The sequence below is a fragment of the Phalangium opilio genome, unplaced genomic scaffold (assembly GCF_054372755.1).
Source record: "Phalangium opilio isolate 3A_F unplaced genomic scaffold, DU_Popi_V2 ptg000089l_1, whole genome shotgun sequence".
NCBI lineage: Eukaryota > Metazoa > Arthropoda > Arachnida > Opiliones > Phalangiidae > Phalangium > Phalangium opilio.
This window is the reverse complement of record NW_028324194.1, coordinates 560,730-574,282: the sequence shown is the minus strand read 5'-3', so window position 1 is coordinate 574,282 and position 13,553 is coordinate 560,730. Positions and strand designations below refer to the sequence as shown.

Below are 13,553 nucleotides of genomic sequence, written 5' to 3'. Positions count from 1 at the left end.
TTTTATGCGTCATAAAAAATGCATAAATTCAATGTTTGAAAAAGTTTTTTATAGTAGAAGCAAGGGCATGTAGCGTTATGGATAACGCGTCTGCCTTCGAAGTAGAAGATTCAAGGTTCGAGTCCTGGCAAGCTCGGAATTAATATTTTAAAGATGATTATTAGAGTGTTACGGAAAGGAAATCTATAAAATTGCAATGCTTCAATAGCATGTAGATAAACACCTAACGGGTTTGTGGCGCAATGGATAACGCGTCTGCCTACGGAGCGGAAGATTCCAGGTTCGAGTCCTGGCAAGCTCGGTCTTTATTTTAGTAAAAGACCTTTATGCGTCATAAAAAATGCATAAATACAATGTTTGGAAAATTTTTTTATATTAGAAGGCAAGGGCTTGTAGCGTAATGGATAACGCGTCTGCCTACGAAGCAGAAGATTTCAGGTTCGAGTCCTGGCAAGCTCTTTGTTTGTTTTAGTAAAAGATCTTTTATGAGTCATAAAAAATGCATAAATACAATGTTTGTAAAAGTTTTTTATATTAGAAGGCAAGGGCTTGTAGCGTAATGGATAACTCGTCTGCCTTCGAAGCAGAAGATTCAGGTTCGAGTCCTATCAAGCTCGGAATTAACATTTAAAGATGGTTATTAGAGTGTAACGGAAGGGAAATCTATAAAATTGCAATGCTTCAATAGCATCTAGATAAACACCTAACGGGCTTGTGGCGCAATGGATAACGCGTCTGCCTACGGAGCAGAAGATTCCAGGTTCGAGTCCTGGCAAGCTCGGTCTTTATTTTAGTAAAAGACCTTTATGCGTCATTAAAAATGCATAAATACAATGTTTGGAAAAGTTTTTTATATCAGAAGGCAAGGGCTTGTAGCGTAATGGATAACGCGTCTGCCTTCGAAGCAGAAGATTCCAGGTTCGAGTCCTGGCAAGCTCTTTGTTTGTTTTACTAAAAGATCTTTTATTCGTCATAAAAAATGCATAAATACAATGTTTGAAAAAGTTTTTTATAGTAGAAGCAAGGGCATGTAGCGTTATGGATAACGCGTCTGCCTTCGAAGTAGAAGATTCAAGGTTCGAGTCCTGACAAACTCGGAATTAACATTTAAACATGGTTATTAGAGTATAACGAAATGGAAATCTTTAAAATTGCAATGCTTCAATAGCATCTAGACAAAAAGCTAACGGGCTTGTGGCGCAATGGATAACGCGTCTGCCTACGGAGCAGAAGATTCCAGGTTCGAGTCTTGGAAAGCTCGGTGTTTGTTTTAGTAAAAGATCTATTATGCGTCATAAAAAATGCATAAATACAATGTTTGAAAAAGTTTTTTATATTCGAAGGCCAGGGCTCTTAGCGTAATGGATAACGCGTCTGCCTTCGAAGCAGAAGATTCCAGGTTCGAGTCCTGGCAAGCTCGGAATAAACATTTAAAGATGATTATTAGAGTGTAACGGAATGGAAATCTGTAAAATTGCAATGCTTCAATAGCTTCTAGATAAACACCTAACGGCTTGTGGCGCAATTGATAACGCGTCTGCCTACGGAGCAGAGGATTCCAGGTTCGAGTATTGGCAAGCTAGGTGTTTATTTTAGTAAAAGATCTTTTATGCGTCATAAAAAATGCATAAATTCAATGTTTGAAAAAGTTTTTTATATTAGAAGGCTAGGGCTTGTAGCGTTATGGATAACGCGTCTGCCTTCGAAGCAGAAGATTCCAGGTTCGAGTCCTGGCAAGCTCGGAATAAACATTTAAAGATGATTATTAGGGTGTAACGGAAGGGAAATCTGTAAAATTGCAATGCTTCAATAGCTTCTAGATAAACACCTAACGGGCTTGTGGCGCAATTGATAACGCGTCTGCCTACGGAGCAGAGGATTCTAGGTTCGAGTCTTGGCAAGCTCGGTGTTTGTTTTAGTAAAAGATCTTTTATGCGTCATAAAAAATGCATAAATTCAATGTTTGAAAAAGTTTTTTATAGTAGAAGCAAGGGCATGTAGCGTTATGGATAACGCGTCTGCCTTCGAAGTAGAAGATTCAAGGTTCGAGTCCTGAGAAACTCGGAATTAACATTTAAACATGGTTATTAGAGTATAACGGAACGGAAATCTATAAAATTGCAATGCTTCAATAGCATCTAGATAAACACCTAACGGGCTTGTGGCGCAATGGATAACGCGTCTGCCTACGGAGCAGAAGATTCCAGGTTCGAGTCCTGGCAAGCTCGGTCTTTATTTTAGTAAAAGACCTTTATGCGTCATAAAAAATGCATAAATACAATGTTTGGAAAATTTTTTTATATTAGAAGGCGGGGGCTTGTAGCGTAATGGATAACGCGTCTGCCTACGAACCAGAAGATTCCAGGTTCGAGTCCTGGCAATCTCGTTGTTTGTTTTAGTAAAAGATCTTTTATGAGTCATAAAAAATGAATAAATACAATGTTTGTAAAAGTTTTTTATATTAGAAGGCTAGGGCTTGTAGCGTAATGGATATCGCGTCTGCCTTCGAAGCAGAAGATTCCAGGTTCGAGTCCTGGCAAGCTCGGAATAAACATTTAAAGATGATTATTAGAGTGTAACGGAAGGGAAATCTGTAAAATTGCAATGCTTCAATAGCTTCTAGATAAACACCTAACGGGCTTGTGGCGCAATTGATAACGCGTCTGCCTACGGAGCAGAGGATTCCAGGTTCGAGTCTTGGCAAGCTCGGTGTTTGTTTTAGTAAAAGATCTTTTATGCGTCATAAAAAATGCATAAATTCAATGTTTGAAAAAGTTTTTTATAGTAGAAGCAAGGGCATGTAGCGTTATGGATAACGCGTCTGCCTTCGAAGTAGAAGATTCAAGGTTCGAGTCCTGAGAAACTCGGAATTAACATTTAAACATGGTTATTAGAGTATAACGGAAGGGAAATCTATAAAATTGCAATGCTTCAATAGCATCTAGATAAACACCTAACGGGCTTGTGGCGCAATGGATAACGCGTCTGCCTACGGAGCAGAAGATTCCAGGTTCGAGTCCTGGCAAGCTCGGTCTTTATTTTAGTAAAAGACCTTTATGCGTCATAAAAAATGCATAAATACAATGTTTGGAAATTTTTTTTATATTAGAAGGCGGGGGCTTGTAGCGTAATGGATAACGCGTCTGCCTACGAACCAGAAGATTCCAGGTTCGAGTCCTGGCAATCTCGTTGTTTGTTTTAGTAAAAGATCTTTTATGAGTCATAAAAAATGAATAAATACAATGTTTGTAAAAGTTTTTTATATTAGAAGGCTAGGGCTTGTAGCGTAATGGATATCGCGTCTGCCTTCGAAGCAGAAGATTCCAGGTTCGAGTCCTGGCAAGCTCGGAATAAACATTTAAAGATGATTATTAGAGTGTAACGGAAGGGAAATCTGTAAAATTGCAATGCTTCAATAGCTTCTAGATAAACACCTAACGGGCTTGTGGCGCAATTGATAACGCGTCTGCCTACGGAGCAGAGGATTCCAGGTTCGAGTCTTGGCAAGCTCGGTGTTTGTTTTAGTAAAAGATCTTTTATGCGTCATAAAAAATGCATAAATTCAATGTTTAAAAAGTTTTTTATAGTAGAAGCAAGGGCATGTAGCGTTATGGATAACGCGTCTGCCTTCGAAGTAGAAGATTCAAGGTTCGAGTCCTGAGAAACTCGGAATTAACATTTAAACATGGTTATTAGAGTATAACGGAAGGGAAATCTATAAAATTGCAATGCTTCAATAGCATCTAGATAAACACCTAACGGGCTTGTGGCGCAATGGATAACGCGTCTGCCTACGGAGCAGAAGATTCCAGGTTCGAGTCCTGGCAAGCTCGGTCTTTATTTTAGTAAAAGACCTTTATGCGTCATAAAAAATGCATAAATACAATGTTTGGAAATTTTTTTTATATTAGAAGGCGGGGGCTTGTAGCGTAATGGATAACGCGTCTGCCTACGAACCAGAAGATTCCAGGTTCGAGTCCTGGCAATCTCGTTGTTTGTTTTAGTAAAAGATCTTTTACGCGTCATAAAAAATGAATAAATACAATGTTTGTAAAAGTTTTTTTATATTAGAAGGCTAGGGCTTGTAGCGTTATGGATATCGCGTCTGCCTTCGAAGCAGAAGATTCCAGGTTCGAGTCCTGGCAAGCTCGGAATAAACATTTAAAGATGATTATTAGAGTGTAACGGAAGGGAAATCTGTAAAATTGCAATGCTTCAATAGCTTCTAGATAAACACCTAACGGGCTTGTGGCGCAATTGATAACGCGTCTGCCTACGGAGCAGAGGATTCCAGGTTCGAGTCTTGGCAAGCTCGGTGTTTGTTTTAGTAAAAGATCTTTTATGCGTCATAAAAAATGCATAAATTCAATGTTTAAAAAGTTTTTTATAGTAGAAGCAAGGGCATGTAGCGTTATGGATAACGCGTCTGCCTTCGAAGTAGAAGATTCAAGGTTCGAGTCCTGAGAAACTCGGAATTAACATTTAAACATGGTTATTAGAGTATAACGGAAGGGAAATCTATAAAATTGCAATGCTTCAATAGCAACTAGATAAACACCTAACGGGCTTGTGGCGCAATGGATAACGCGTCTGCCTACGGAGCAGAAGATTCCAGGTTCGAGTCCTGGCAAGCTCGGTCTTTATTTTAGTAAAAGACCTTTATGCGTCATAAAAAATGCATAAATACAATGTTTGGAAAATTTTTTTATATTAGAAGGCGGGGGCTTGTAGCGTAATGGATAACGCGTCTGCCTACGAACCAGAAGATTCCAGGTTCGAGTCCTGGCAATCTCGTTGTTTGTTTTAGTAAAAGATCTTTTATGAGTCATAAAAAATGAATAAATACAATGTTTGTAAAAGTTTTTTATATTAGAAGGCTAGGGCTTGTAGCGTAATGGATATCGCGTCTGCCTTCGAAGCAGAAGATTCCAGGTTCGAGTCCTGGCAAGCTCGGAATAAACATTTAAAGATGATTATTAGAGTGTAACGGAAGGGAAATCTGTAAAATTGCAATGCTTCAATAGCTTCTAGATAAACACCTAACGGGCTTGTGGCGCAATTGATAACGCGTCTGCCTACGGAGCAGAGGATTCCAGGTTCGAGTCTTGGCAAGCTCGGTGTTTGTTTTAGTAAAAGATCTTTTATGCGTCATAAAAAATGCATAAATTCAATGTTTGAAAAAGTTTTTTATAGTAGAAGCAAGGGCATGTAGCGTTATGGATAACGCGTCTGCCTTCGAAGTAGAAGATTCAAGGTTCGAGTCCTGAGAAACTCGGAATTAACATTTAAACATGGTTATTAGAGTATAACGGAAGGGAAATCTATAAAATTGCAATGCTTCAATAGCATCTAGATAAACACCTAACGGGCTTGTGGCGCAATGGATAACGCGTCTGCCTACGGAGCAGAAGATTCCAGGTTCGAGTCCTGGCAAGCTCGGTCTTTATTTTAGTAAAAGACCTTTATGCGTCATAAAAAATGCATAAATACAATGTTTGGAAATTTTTTTTATATTAGAAGGCGGGGGCTTGTAGCGTAATGGATAACGCGTCTGCCTACGAACCAGAAGATTCCAGGTTCGAGTCCTGGCAATCTCGTTGTTTGTTTTAGTAAAAGATCTTTTATGAGTCATAAAAAATGAATAAATACAATGTTTGTAAAAGTTTTTTATATTAGAAGGCTAGGGCTTGTAGCGTAATGGATATCGCGTCTGCCTTCGAAGCAGAAGATTCCAGGTTCGAGTCCTGGCAAGCTCGGAATAAACATTTAAAGATGATTATTAGAGTGTAACGGAAGGGAAATCTGTAAAATTGCAATGCTTCAATAGCTTCTAGATAAACACCTAACGGGCTTGTGGCGCAATTGATAACGCGTCTGCCTACGGAGCAGAGGATTCCAGGTTCGAGTCTTGGCAAGCTCGGTGTTTGTTTTAGTAAAAGATCTTTTATGCGTCATAAAAAATGCATAAATTCAATGTTTAAAAAGTTTTTTATAGTAGAAGCAAGGGCATGTAGCGTTATGGATAACGCGTCTGCCTTCGAAGTAGAAGATTCAAGGTTCGAGTCCTGAGAAACTCGGAATTAACATTTAAACATGGTTATTAGAGTATAACGGAAGGGAAATCTATAAAATTGCAATGCTTCAATAGCATCTAGATAAACACCTAACGGGCTTGTGGCGCAATGGATAACGCGTCTGCCTACGGAGCAGAAGATTCCAGGTTCGAGTCCTGGCAAGCTCGGTCTTTATTTTAGTAAAAGACCTTTATGCGTCATAAAAAATGCATAAATACAATGTTTGGAAATTTTTTTTATATTAGAAGGCGGGGGCTTGTAGCGTAATGGATAACGCGTCTGCCTACGAACCAGAAGATTCCAGGTTCGAGTCCTGGCAATCTCGTTGTTTGTTTTAGTAAAAGATCTTTTACGCGTCATAAAAAATGAATAAATACAATGTTTGTAAAAGTTTTTTTATATTAGAAGGCTAGGGCTTGTAGCGTTATGGATATCGCGTCTGCCTTCGAAGCAGAAGATTCCAGGTTCGAGTCCTGGCAAGCTCGGAATAAACATTTAAAGATGATTATTAGAGTGTAACGGAAGGGAAATCTGTAAAATTGCAATGCTTCAATAGCTTCTAGATAAACACCTAACGGGCTTGTGGCGCAATTGATAACGCGTCTGCCTACGGAGCAGAGGATTCCAGGTTCGAGTCTTGGCAAGCTCGGTGTTTGTTTTAGTAAAAGATCTTTTATGCGTCATAAAAAATGCATAAATTCAATGTTTAAAAAGTTTTTTATAGTAGAAGCAAGGGCATGTAGCGTTATGGATAACGCGTCTGCCTTCGAAGTAGAAGATTCAAGGTTCGAGTCCTGAGAAACTCGGAATTAACATTTAAACATGGTTATTAGAGTATAACGGAAGGGAAATCTATAAAATTGCAATGCTTCAATAGCAACTAGATAAACACCTAACGGGCTTGTGGCGCAATGGATAACGCGTCTGCCTACGGAGCAGAAGATTCCAGGTTCGAGTCCTGGCAAGCTCGGTCTTTATTTTAGTAAAAGACCTTTATGCGTCATAAAAAATGCATAAATACAATGTTTGGAAAATTTTTTTATATTAGAAGGCGGGGGCTTGTAGCGTAATGGATAACGCGTCTGCCTACGAACCAGAAGATTCCAGGTTCGAGTCCTGGCAATCTCGTTGTTTGTTTTAGTAAAAGATCTTTTATGAGTCATAAAAAATGAATAAATACAATGTTTGTAAAAGTTTTTTATATTAGAAGGCTAGGGCTTGTAGCGTAATGGATATCGCGTCTGCCTTCGAAGCAGAAGATTCCAGGTTCGAGTCCTGGCAAGCTCGGAATAAACATTTAAAGATGATTATTAGAGTGTAACGGAAGGGAAATCTGTAAAATTGCAATGCTTCAATAGCTTCTAGATAAACACCTAACGGGCTTGTGGCGCAATTGATAACGCGTCTGCCTACGGAGCAGAGGATTCCAGGTTCGAGTCTTGGCAAGCTCGGTGTTTGTTTTAGTAAAAGATCTTTTATGCGTCATAAAAAATGCATAAATTCAATGTTTGAAAAAGTTTTTTATAGTAGAAGCAAGGGCATGTAGCGTTATGGATAACGCGTCTGCCTTCGAAGTAGAAGATTCAAGGTTCGAGTCCTGAGAAACTCGGAATTAACATTTAAACATGGTTATTAGAGTATAACGGAAGGGAAATCTATAAAATTGCAATGCTTCAATAGCATCTAGATAAACACCTAACGGGCTTGTGGCGCAATGGATAACGCGTCTGCCTACGGAGCAGAAGATTCCAGGTTCGAGTCCTGGCAAGCTCGGTCTTTATTTTAGTAAAAGACCTTTATGCGTCATAAAAAATGCATAAATACAATGTTTGGAAATTTTTTTTATATTAGAAGGCGGGGGCTTGTAGCGTAATGGATAACGCGTCTGCCTACGAACCAGAAGATTCCAGGTTCGAGTCCTGGCAATCTCGTTGTTTGTTTTAGTAAAAGATCTTTTATGAGTCATAAAAAATGAATAAATACAATGTTTGTAAAAGTTTTTTATATTAGAAGGCTAGGGCTTGTAGCGTAATGGATATCGCGTCTGCCTTCGAAGCAGAAGATTCCAGGTTCGAGTCCTGGCAAGCTCGGAATAAACATTTAAAGATGATTATTAGAGTGTAACGGAAGGGAAATCTGTAAAATTGCAATGCTTCAATAGCTTCTAGATAAACACCTAACGGGCTTGTGGCGCAATTGATAACGCGTCTGCCTACGGAGCAGAGGATTCCAGGTTCGAGTCTTGGCAAGCTCGGTGTTTGTTTTAGTAAAAGATCTTTTATGCGTCATAAAAAATGCATAAATTCAATGTTTAAAAAGTTTTTTATAGTAGAAGCAAGGGCATGTAGCGTTATGGATAACGCGTCTGCCTTCGAAGTAGAAGATTCAAGGTTCGAGTCCTGAGAAACTCGGAATTAACATTTAAACATGGTTATTAGAGTATAACGGAAGGGAAATCTATAAAATTGCAATGCTTCAATAGCATCTAGATAAACACCTAACGGGCTTGTGGCGCAATGGATAACGCGTCTGCCTACGGAGCAGAAGATTCCAGGTTCGAGTCCTGGCAAGCTCGGTCTTTATTTTAGTAAAAGACCTTTATGCGTCATAAAAAATGCATAAATACAATGTTTGGAAATTTTTTTTATATTAGAAGGCGGGGGCTTGTAGCGTAATGGATAACGCGTCTGCCTACGAACCAGAAGATTCCAGGTTCGAGTCCTGGCAATCTCGTTGTTTGTTTTAGTAAAAGATCTTTTATGAGTCATAAAAAATGAATAAATACAATGTTTGTAAAAGTTTTTTATATTAGAAGGCTAGGGCTTGTAGCGTAATGGATATCGCGTCTGCCTTCGAAGCAGAAGATTCCAGGTTCGAGTCCTGGCAAGCTCGGAATAAACATTTAAAGATGATTATTAGAGTGTAACGGAAGGGAAATCTGTAAAATTGCAATGCTTCAATAGCTTCTAGATAAACACCTAACGGGCTTGTGGCGCAATTGATAACGCGTCTGCCTACGGAGCAGAGGATTCCAGGTTCGAGTCTTGGCAAGCTCGGTGTTTGTTTTAGTAAAAGATCTTTTATGCGTCATAAAAAATGCATAAATTCAATGTTTGAAAAAGTTTTTTATAGTAGAAGCAAGGGCATGTAGCGTTATGGATAACGCGTCTGCCTTCGAAGTAGAAGATTCAAGGTTCGAGTCCTGAGAAACTCGGAATTAACATTTAAACATGGTTATTAGAGTATAACGGAAGGGAAATCTATAAAATTGCAATGCTTCAATAGCATCTAGATAAACACCTAACGGGCTTGTGGCGCAATGGATAACGCGTCTGCCTACGGAGCAGAAGATTCCAGGTTCGAGTCCTGGCAAGCTCGGTCTTTATTTTAGTAAAAGACCTTTATGCGTCATAAAAAATGCATAAATACAATGTTTGGAAATTTTTTTTATATTAGAAGGCGGGGGCTTGTAGCGTAATGGATAACGCGTCTGCCTACGAACCAGAAGATTCCAGGTTCGAGTCCTGGCAATCTCGTTGTTTGTTTTAGTAAAAGATCTTTTATGAGTCATAAAAAATGAATAAATACAATGTTTGTAAAAGTTTTTTATATTAGAAGGCTAGGGCTTGTAGCGTAATGGATATCGCGTCTGCCTTCGAAGCAGAAGATTCCAGGTTCGAGTCCTGGCAAGCTCGGAATAAACATTTAAAGATGATTATTAGAGTGTAACGGAAGGGAAATCTGTAAAATTGCAATGCTTCAATAGCTTCTAGATAAACACCTAACGGGCTTGTGGCGCAATTGATAACGCGTCTGCCTACGGAGCAGAGGATTCCAGGTTCGAGTCTTGGCAAGCTCGGTGTTTGTTTTAGTAAAAGATCTTTTATGCGTCATAAAAAATGCATAAATTCAATGTTTAAAAAGTTTTTTATAGTAGAAGCAAGGGCATGTAGCGTTATGGATAACGCGTCTGCCTTCGAAGTAGAAGATTCAAGGTTCGAGTCCTGAGAAACTCGGAATTAACATTTAAACATGGTTATTAGAGTATAACGGAAGGGAAATCTATAAAATTGCAATGCTTCAATAGCATCTAGATAAACACCTAACGGGCTTGTGGCGCAATGGATAACGCGTCTGCCTACGGAGCAGAAGATTCCAGGTTCGAGTCCTGGCAAGCTCGGTCTTTATTTTAGTAAAAGACCTTTATGCGTCATAAAAAATGCATAAATACAATGTTTGGAAATTTTTTTTATATTAGAAGGCGGGGGCTTGTAGCGTAATGGATAACGCGTCTGCCTACGAACCAGAAGATTCCAGGTTCGAGTCCTGGCAATCTCGTTGTTTGTTTTAGTAAAAGATCTTTTATGAGTCATAAAAAATGAATAAATACAATGTTTGTAAAAGTTTTTTATATTAGAAGGCTAGGGCTTGTAGCGTAATGGATATCGCGTCTGCCTTCGAAGCAGAAGATTCCAGGTTCGAGTCCTGGCAAGCTCGGAATAAACATTTAAAGATGATTATTAGAGTGTAACGGAAGGGAAATCTGTAAAATTGCAATGCTTCAATAGCTTCTAGATAAACACCTAACGGGCTTGTGGCGCAATTGATAACGCGTCTGCCTACGGAGCAGAGGATTCCAGGTTCGAGTCTTGGCAAGCTCGGTGTTTGTTTTAGTAAAAGATCTTTTATGCGTCATAAAAAATGCATAAATTCAATGTTTAAAAAGTTTTTTATAGTAGAAGCAAGGGCATGTAGCGTTATGGATAACGCGTCTGCCTTCGAAGTAGAAGATTCAAGGTTCGAGTCCTGAGAAACTCGGAATTAACATTTAAACATGGTTATTAGAGTATAACGGAAGGGAAATCTATAAAATTGCAATGCTTCAATAGCATCTAGATAAACACCTAACGGGCTTGTGGCGCAATGGATAACGCGTCTGCCTACGGAGCAGAAGATTCCAGGTTCGAGTCCTGGCAAGCTCGGTCTTTATTTTAGTAAAAGACCTTTATGCGTCATAAAAAATGCATAAATACAATGTTTGGAAATTTTTTTTATATTAGAAGGCGGGGGCTTGTAGCGTAATGGATAACGCGTCTGCCTACGAACCAGAAGATTCCAGGTTCGAGTCCTGGCAATCTCGTTGTTTGTTTTAGTAAAAGATCTTTTACGAGTCATAAAAAATGAATAAATACAATGTTTGTAAAAGTTTTTTTATATTAGAAGGCTAGGGCTTGTAGCGTAATGGATATCGCGTCTGCCTTCGAAGCAGAAGATTCCAGGTTCGAGTCCTGGCAAGCTCGGAATAAACATTTAAAGATGATTATTAGAGTGTAACGGAAGGGAAATCTGTAAAATTGCAATGCTTCAATAGCTTCTAGATAAACACCTAACGGGCTTGTGGCGCAATTGATAACGCGTCTGCCTACGGAGCAGAGGATTCCAGGTTCGAGTCTTGGCAAGCTCGGTGTTTGTTTTAGTAAAAGATCTTTTATGCGTCATAAAAAATGCATAAATTCAATGTTTAAAAAGTTTTTTATAGTAGAAGCAAGGGCATGTAGCGTTATGGATAACGCGTCTGCCTTCGAAGTAGAAGATTCAAGGTTCGAGTCCTGAGAAACTCGGAATTAACATTTAAACATGGTTATTAGAGTATAACGGAAGGGAAATCTATAAAATTGCAATGCTTCAATAGCAACTAGATAAACACCTAACGGGCTTGTGGCGCAATGGATAACGCGTCTGCCTACGGAGCAGAAGATTCCAGGTTCGAATCCTGGCAAGCTCGGTCTTTATTTTAGTAAAAGACCTTTATGCGTCATAAAAAATGCATAAATACAATGTTTGGAAAATTTTTTTATATTAGAAGGCGGGGGCTTGTAGCGTAATGGATAACGCGTCTGCCTACGAACCAGAAGATTCCAGGTTCGAGTCCTGGCAATCTCGTTGTTTGTTTTAGTAAAAGATCTTTTATGAGTCATAAAAAATGAATAAATACAATGTTTGTAAAAGTTTTTTATATTAGAAGGCTAGGGCTTGTAGCGTAATGGATATCGCGTCTGCCTTCGAAGCAGAAGATTCCAGGTTCGAGTCCTGGCAAGCTCGGAATAAACATTTAAAGATGATTATTAGAGTGTAACGGAAGGGAAATCTGTAAAATTGCAATGCTTCAATAGCTTCTAGATAAACACCTAACGGGCTTGTGGCGCAATTGATAACGCGTCTGCCTACGGAGCAGAGGATTCCAGGTTCGAGTCTTGGCAAGCTCGGTGTTTGTTTTAGTAAAAGATCTTTTATGCGTCATAAAAAATGCATAAATTCAATGTTTGAAAAAGTTTTTTATAGTAGAAGCAAGGGCATGTAGCGTTATGGATAACGCGTCTGCCTTCGAAGTAGAAGATTCAAGGTTCGAGTCCTGAGAAACTCGGAATTAACATTTAAACATGGTTATTAGAGTATAACGGAAGGGAAATCTATAAAATTGCAATGCTTCAATAGCATCTAGATAAACACCTAACGGGCTTGTGGCGCAATGGATAACGCGTCTGCCTACGGAGCAGAAGATTCCAGGTTCGAGTCCTGGCAAGCTCGGTCTTTATTTTAGTAAAAGACCTTTATGCGTCATAAAAAATGCATAAATACAATGTTTGGAAATTTTTTTTATATTAGAAGGCGGGGGCTTGTAGCGTAATGGATAACGCGTCTGCCTACGAACCAGAAGATTCCAGGTTCGAGTCCTGGCAATCTCGTTGTTTGTTTTAGTAAAAGATCTTTTATGAGTCATAAAAAATGAATAAATACAATGTTTGTAAAAGTTTTTTATATTAGAAGGCTAGGGCTTGTAGCGTAATGGATATCGCGTCTGCCTTCGAAGCAGAAGATTCCAGGTTCGAGTCCTGGCAAGCTCGGAATAAACATTTAAAGATGATTATTAGAGTGTAACGGAAGGGAAATCTGTAAAATTGCAATGCTTCAATAGCTTCTAGATAAACACCTAACGGGCTTGTGGCGCAATTGATAACGCGTCTGCCTACGGAGCAGAGGATTCCAGGTTCGAGTCTTGGCAAGCTCGGTGTTTGTTTTAGTAAAAGATCTTTTATGCGTCATAAAAAATGCATAAATTCAATGTTTAAAAAGTTTTTTATAGTAGAAGCAAGGGCATGTAGCGTTATGGATAACGCGTCTGCCTTCGAAGTAGAAGATTCAAGGTTCGAGTCCTGAGAAACTCGGAATTAACATTTAAACATGGTTATTAGAGTATAACGGAAGGGAAATCTATAAAATTGCAATGCTTCAATAGCATCTAGATAAACACCTAACGGGCTTGTGGCGCAATGGATAACGCGTCTGCCTACGGAGCAGAAGATTCCAGGTTCGAGTCCTGGCAAGCTCGGTCTTTATTTTAGTAAAAGACCTTTATGCGTCATAAAAAATGCATAAATACAATGTTTGGAAATTTTTTTTATATTAGAAGGCGGGGGC

General features: G+C 39.0%; 34 non-coding genes across 34 annotated transcripts; all 34 read left to right on the top strand.

The window, feature by feature from the left end:
- Positions 1 to 228: 228 nt before the first annotated feature.
- Positions 229 to 301, top strand: TRNAR-ACG (transfer RNA arginine (anticodon ACG)). Its single transcript has one exon. It is a non-coding gene; the product is annotated as a tRNA-Arg (tRNA).
- An 85-nt stretch (positions 302 to 386) lies between these two features.
- Positions 387 to 459, top strand: TRNAR-ACG (transfer RNA arginine (anticodon ACG)). Its single transcript has one exon. It is a non-coding gene; the product is annotated as a tRNA-Arg (tRNA).
- A 249-nt stretch (positions 460 to 708) lies between these two features.
- Positions 709 to 781, top strand: TRNAR-ACG (transfer RNA arginine (anticodon ACG)). Its single transcript has one exon. It is a non-coding gene; the product is annotated as a tRNA-Arg (tRNA).
- An 85-nt stretch (positions 782 to 866) lies between these two features.
- Positions 867 to 939, top strand: TRNAR-UCG (transfer RNA arginine (anticodon UCG)). The gene has a single exon. It is a non-coding gene; the product is annotated as a tRNA-Arg (tRNA).
- A 730-nt stretch (positions 940 to 1,669) lies between these two features.
- TRNAR-UCG (transfer RNA arginine (anticodon UCG)) lies at positions 1,670 to 1,742 on the top strand. The gene has a single exon. It is a non-coding gene; the product is annotated as a tRNA-Arg (tRNA).
- A 413-nt stretch (positions 1,743 to 2,155) lies between these two features.
- Positions 2,156 to 2,228, top strand: TRNAR-ACG (transfer RNA arginine (anticodon ACG)). Its single transcript has one exon. It is a non-coding gene; the product is annotated as a tRNA-Arg (tRNA).
- A 244-nt stretch (positions 2,229 to 2,472) lies between these two features.
- On the top strand, positions 2,473 to 2,545 carry TRNAR-UCG (transfer RNA arginine (anticodon UCG)). The gene has a single exon. It is a non-coding gene; the product is annotated as a tRNA-Arg (tRNA).
- Positions 2,546 to 2,958: 413 nt separating this feature from the next.
- TRNAR-ACG (transfer RNA arginine (anticodon ACG)) lies at positions 2,959 to 3,031 on the top strand. Its single transcript has one exon. It is a non-coding gene; the product is annotated as a tRNA-Arg (tRNA).
- A 244-nt stretch (positions 3,032 to 3,275) lies between these two features.
- TRNAR-UCG (transfer RNA arginine (anticodon UCG)) lies at positions 3,276 to 3,348 on the top strand. The gene has a single exon. It is a non-coding gene; the product is annotated as a tRNA-Arg (tRNA).
- Positions 3,349 to 3,760: 412 nt separating this feature from the next.
- On the top strand, positions 3,761 to 3,833 carry TRNAR-ACG (transfer RNA arginine (anticodon ACG)). The gene has a single exon. It is a non-coding gene; the product is annotated as a tRNA-Arg (tRNA).
- A 245-nt stretch (positions 3,834 to 4,078) lies between these two features.
- TRNAR-UCG (transfer RNA arginine (anticodon UCG)) lies at positions 4,079 to 4,151 on the top strand. The gene has a single exon. It is a non-coding gene; the product is annotated as a tRNA-Arg (tRNA).
- Positions 4,152 to 4,563: 412 nt separating this feature from the next.
- Positions 4,564 to 4,636, top strand: TRNAR-ACG (transfer RNA arginine (anticodon ACG)). The gene has a single exon. It is a non-coding gene; the product is annotated as a tRNA-Arg (tRNA).
- Positions 4,637 to 4,880: 244 nt separating this feature from the next.
- Positions 4,881 to 4,953, top strand: TRNAR-UCG (transfer RNA arginine (anticodon UCG)). Its single transcript has one exon. It is a non-coding gene; the product is annotated as a tRNA-Arg (tRNA).
- Positions 4,954 to 5,366: 413 nt separating this feature from the next.
- Positions 5,367 to 5,439, top strand: TRNAR-ACG (transfer RNA arginine (anticodon ACG)). Its single transcript has one exon. It is a non-coding gene; the product is annotated as a tRNA-Arg (tRNA).
- A 244-nt stretch (positions 5,440 to 5,683) lies between these two features.
- TRNAR-UCG (transfer RNA arginine (anticodon UCG)) lies at positions 5,684 to 5,756 on the top strand. The gene has a single exon. It is a non-coding gene; the product is annotated as a tRNA-Arg (tRNA).
- A 412-nt stretch (positions 5,757 to 6,168) lies between these two features.
- On the top strand, positions 6,169 to 6,241 carry TRNAR-ACG (transfer RNA arginine (anticodon ACG)). The gene has a single exon. It is a non-coding gene; the product is annotated as a tRNA-Arg (tRNA).
- A 245-nt stretch (positions 6,242 to 6,486) lies between these two features.
- Positions 6,487 to 6,559, top strand: TRNAR-UCG (transfer RNA arginine (anticodon UCG)). Its single transcript has one exon. It is a non-coding gene; the product is annotated as a tRNA-Arg (tRNA).
- A 412-nt stretch (positions 6,560 to 6,971) lies between these two features.
- TRNAR-ACG (transfer RNA arginine (anticodon ACG)) lies at positions 6,972 to 7,044 on the top strand. Its single transcript has one exon. It is a non-coding gene; the product is annotated as a tRNA-Arg (tRNA).
- Positions 7,045 to 7,288: 244 nt separating this feature from the next.
- On the top strand, positions 7,289 to 7,361 carry TRNAR-UCG (transfer RNA arginine (anticodon UCG)). Its single transcript has one exon. It is a non-coding gene; the product is annotated as a tRNA-Arg (tRNA).
- Positions 7,362 to 7,774: 413 nt separating this feature from the next.
- TRNAR-ACG (transfer RNA arginine (anticodon ACG)) lies at positions 7,775 to 7,847 on the top strand. The gene has a single exon. It is a non-coding gene; the product is annotated as a tRNA-Arg (tRNA).
- A 244-nt stretch (positions 7,848 to 8,091) lies between these two features.
- TRNAR-UCG (transfer RNA arginine (anticodon UCG)) lies at positions 8,092 to 8,164 on the top strand. The gene has a single exon. It is a non-coding gene; the product is annotated as a tRNA-Arg (tRNA).
- A 412-nt stretch (positions 8,165 to 8,576) lies between these two features.
- TRNAR-ACG (transfer RNA arginine (anticodon ACG)) lies at positions 8,577 to 8,649 on the top strand. Its single transcript has one exon. It is a non-coding gene; the product is annotated as a tRNA-Arg (tRNA).
- Positions 8,650 to 8,893: 244 nt separating this feature from the next.
- TRNAR-UCG (transfer RNA arginine (anticodon UCG)) lies at positions 8,894 to 8,966 on the top strand. Its single transcript has one exon. It is a non-coding gene; the product is annotated as a tRNA-Arg (tRNA).
- A 413-nt stretch (positions 8,967 to 9,379) lies between these two features.
- Positions 9,380 to 9,452, top strand: TRNAR-ACG (transfer RNA arginine (anticodon ACG)). Its single transcript has one exon. It is a non-coding gene; the product is annotated as a tRNA-Arg (tRNA).
- Positions 9,453 to 9,696: 244 nt separating this feature from the next.
- Positions 9,697 to 9,769, top strand: TRNAR-UCG (transfer RNA arginine (anticodon UCG)). The gene has a single exon. It is a non-coding gene; the product is annotated as a tRNA-Arg (tRNA).
- Positions 9,770 to 10,181: 412 nt separating this feature from the next.
- Positions 10,182 to 10,254, top strand: TRNAR-ACG (transfer RNA arginine (anticodon ACG)). Its single transcript has one exon. It is a non-coding gene; the product is annotated as a tRNA-Arg (tRNA).
- A 244-nt stretch (positions 10,255 to 10,498) lies between these two features.
- TRNAR-UCG (transfer RNA arginine (anticodon UCG)) lies at positions 10,499 to 10,571 on the top strand. Its single transcript has one exon. It is a non-coding gene; the product is annotated as a tRNA-Arg (tRNA).
- Positions 10,572 to 10,983: 412 nt separating this feature from the next.
- TRNAR-ACG (transfer RNA arginine (anticodon ACG)) lies at positions 10,984 to 11,056 on the top strand. Its single transcript has one exon. It is a non-coding gene; the product is annotated as a tRNA-Arg (tRNA).
- A 245-nt stretch (positions 11,057 to 11,301) lies between these two features.
- Positions 11,302 to 11,374, top strand: TRNAR-UCG (transfer RNA arginine (anticodon UCG)). The gene has a single exon. It is a non-coding gene; the product is annotated as a tRNA-Arg (tRNA).
- A 412-nt stretch (positions 11,375 to 11,786) lies between these two features.
- Positions 11,787 to 11,859, top strand: TRNAR-ACG (transfer RNA arginine (anticodon ACG)). Its single transcript has one exon. It is a non-coding gene; the product is annotated as a tRNA-Arg (tRNA).
- Positions 11,860 to 12,103: 244 nt separating this feature from the next.
- Positions 12,104 to 12,176, top strand: TRNAR-UCG (transfer RNA arginine (anticodon UCG)). Its single transcript has one exon. It is a non-coding gene; the product is annotated as a tRNA-Arg (tRNA).
- A 413-nt stretch (positions 12,177 to 12,589) lies between these two features.
- Positions 12,590 to 12,662, top strand: TRNAR-ACG (transfer RNA arginine (anticodon ACG)). Its single transcript has one exon. It is a non-coding gene; the product is annotated as a tRNA-Arg (tRNA).
- Positions 12,663 to 12,906: 244 nt separating this feature from the next.
- Positions 12,907 to 12,979, top strand: TRNAR-UCG (transfer RNA arginine (anticodon UCG)). Its single transcript has one exon. It is a non-coding gene; the product is annotated as a tRNA-Arg (tRNA).
- Positions 12,980 to 13,391: 412 nt separating this feature from the next.
- On the top strand, positions 13,392 to 13,464 carry TRNAR-ACG (transfer RNA arginine (anticodon ACG)). The gene has a single exon. It is a non-coding gene; the product is annotated as a tRNA-Arg (tRNA).
- Positions 13,465 to 13,553: the final 89 nt, after the last annotated feature.